Below are 2,345 nucleotides of genomic sequence, written 5' to 3' on the forward strand. Positions count from 1 at the left end.
CACGAACCCGCGTCCCCTGCATCGGCAGGCGGACTCTCAACCACTGCGCCGCCAGGGAAGCCCCACTGATAGGGTTTTGATATGAGTCTGCAAGCAATTGATTTATGATGGTCTCTGTGCAGGCAAACCTCTCTGCTAATGATCATCTGTAGTTGCAGCCGCTCCCCAGCGCTCGCATCACCGCCTCAGCTCCACCTCAGATCATCAGGCATTAGATTCTCACACGGAGCGCGCAACTGAGATCCCTCGCATGCACAGTTCACGGTAGGGTTCATCCCCCTTTGAGAATGTAATGCCGTCGCTAATTTGACAGGAGGCGGAGCTCAGGTGATAATGCGAGCGATGGGGAGCGGCTATAAATACAAAGGAAGCTTCGCTCACTTGCCCGCCGCTCACCTCCTGCTGTGCGACCCAGTTCCTAACAGGCCGTGGACCAGTACCAGTCTGTGGCCCGGAGGTTGGGGACCCCTGCCTTAAACGAGCAGAGGGCTAACTCTGTCCAATGCCTGGCTGAGAGAGATTTGATTTGGAGGAGTTTAGCTCATCCATTCCTCCATATCAGCATCTCTCAAATTGTGGTCCTCGCACCTCTAGCTTTCTGTAAGCTTCTAAAAGGAACTCCTGAAAAAAATTGGGGATGGGTGGAGAGGAAGGTTCCACGAAGACAGAAAATAATTCATCCTTCACCTGACCTTGGAGAGTCACATGGACGCTCGAGTATCAAACACTTGTAGAGGGGGGAAAGGAAGGCGGGCGAGGAGGAAGGCGCGCCGGGGCGCGGAAGGGAGCAGCCGGGCGGTGGAATGGCGAGCGGGAGGCCGGCCGCGGTCCCGACTTTGCCGCCGCCGCCGCCGCCGCCGGGGCTCGCCCGGGGATGTCTCAAGGCCCCCAAGCACCACGCGGCGACCGGCGTCCCGGCCTCGGAGGGCCGCCACGTCCCGGCAGCGCGCGCGGGCTGAGGGCTGCTCTGCGCCGGCTGGGGGCGCCCGGGGACGGGCCCGGGCGGGCCGGGAGGGGCTGCCCAGGCCCCGCGTTGCCCGCTTCACCGCGGCCGGCCGGGCTCTGAAGCGTGGAGGGAGTTCTTTACAAGTGCATCACCTGTCTCGCCGGCTGGCAGCCTCGTTGGTTTGTTTTAGATCATGGAATCCTGTCCTACTATGATTCACAAGATGATGTTTGCAAAGGGAGCAAAGGAAGTATAAAGATGGCCGCTTGTGAAATTAAAGTCCATTCAGCAGACAGCACAAGAATGGAATTAATCATTCCAGGAGAGCAGCATTTCTGCATGAAGGCGGTGAATGCAGCTGAAAGACAGAGGTGGCTGGTCGCTCTGGGGGAGCTCCAAAGCCTGTTTGTCTGATACTAGGACTAAAAAAGGAAAAAGAAATCAGTGAGACCAGTGACTCTCTGAAAACCGAAATGTCTGAGCTTCGCCTCTACTGTGACCTCCTAATGAAGCAAGTTCATACGATCCAAGAATTTGTTCACCATGCTGAGAGTCATTCATCTCCCAGCATAGAGAACATGAAGGAAGCCTCTTCTCTACTTCGTGCCACGTGTAATACATTCATCACAACGCTCGAGGAATGTGTGAAGATAGCGAATGCCAAGTTTAAACCTGAGATGTTTCAGCTGTGCCATCCGGATCCCTTAGTTTCGCTTGTGTCACCTTCTCCTGTTCAAATGATGAAGCGTTCTGTCAGCCACCCTGGTCCTTGCAGTTCAGAGAGGAGTAGCCACTCTATAAGAGAAACGGTGTCTACACTTCAGCGACTCTCCCAGCCGCGCCGAAGAACCTACTCAGATACAGACTCTTGTAATGATGTTCCTCTCGAAGACCCAGATAGACCTGTTCGCTGTTCCAGAAATACACTTAATGGAGATTTGGCATCAGCAACCATTCCTGAAGAAAGCAGACTTATGGCCAAAAAAAAATCTGAATCGGAAGATCCTCTTCCATCCTTCTCTTCCTGAGGAAACGGAAGTGTCCAACTTCCTCTAAGTATTGCTATGCAAAAGCTGCTGTAATTAAACTATGTTATAGGGAGTAATTTTTCCCTTAGGATTTCTCTGCACTTTATAGAATATTGTAAAACAAACAAAAAACAACCCACATACCTTTGAAGTGCATTTTATCTTTATATAGTTTATTTGCAAGAGTATTTTCCTAATAACTTCACAGTATGAATATGCATCTTTTTTTTTTTTGGAACAAATGATGGTGTAACATTTTGACATCTCTAAGGACAAATGTAGATATTTTTCTAAGATACTGTGAGGGACTGACATCTTAGTGTGTATTGTAGCTTATAAACATGGACTCTTATAAACCTAAGGTTTCAGTT

The 2,345-nt window shown here is 51.0% G+C and overlaps 1 pseudogene; it reads left to right on the forward strand.

Annotated features, from left to right (window-relative positions):
• The first annotated feature begins 803 nt into the window (after positions 1-803).
• LOC102977686 (pleckstrin homology domain-containing family A member 3-like) lies at positions 804-2,104 on the forward strand (annotated as a pseudogene).
• The last annotated feature ends 241 nt before the right edge of the window (positions 2,105-2,345 follow it).

Source organism: Physeter macrocephalus, chromosome 3, assembly GCF_002837175.3.
Source record: "Physeter macrocephalus isolate SW-GA chromosome 3, ASM283717v5, whole genome shotgun sequence".
Taxonomy (NCBI): domain Eukaryota; kingdom Metazoa; phylum Chordata; class Mammalia; order Artiodactyla; family Physeteridae; genus Physeter; species Physeter macrocephalus.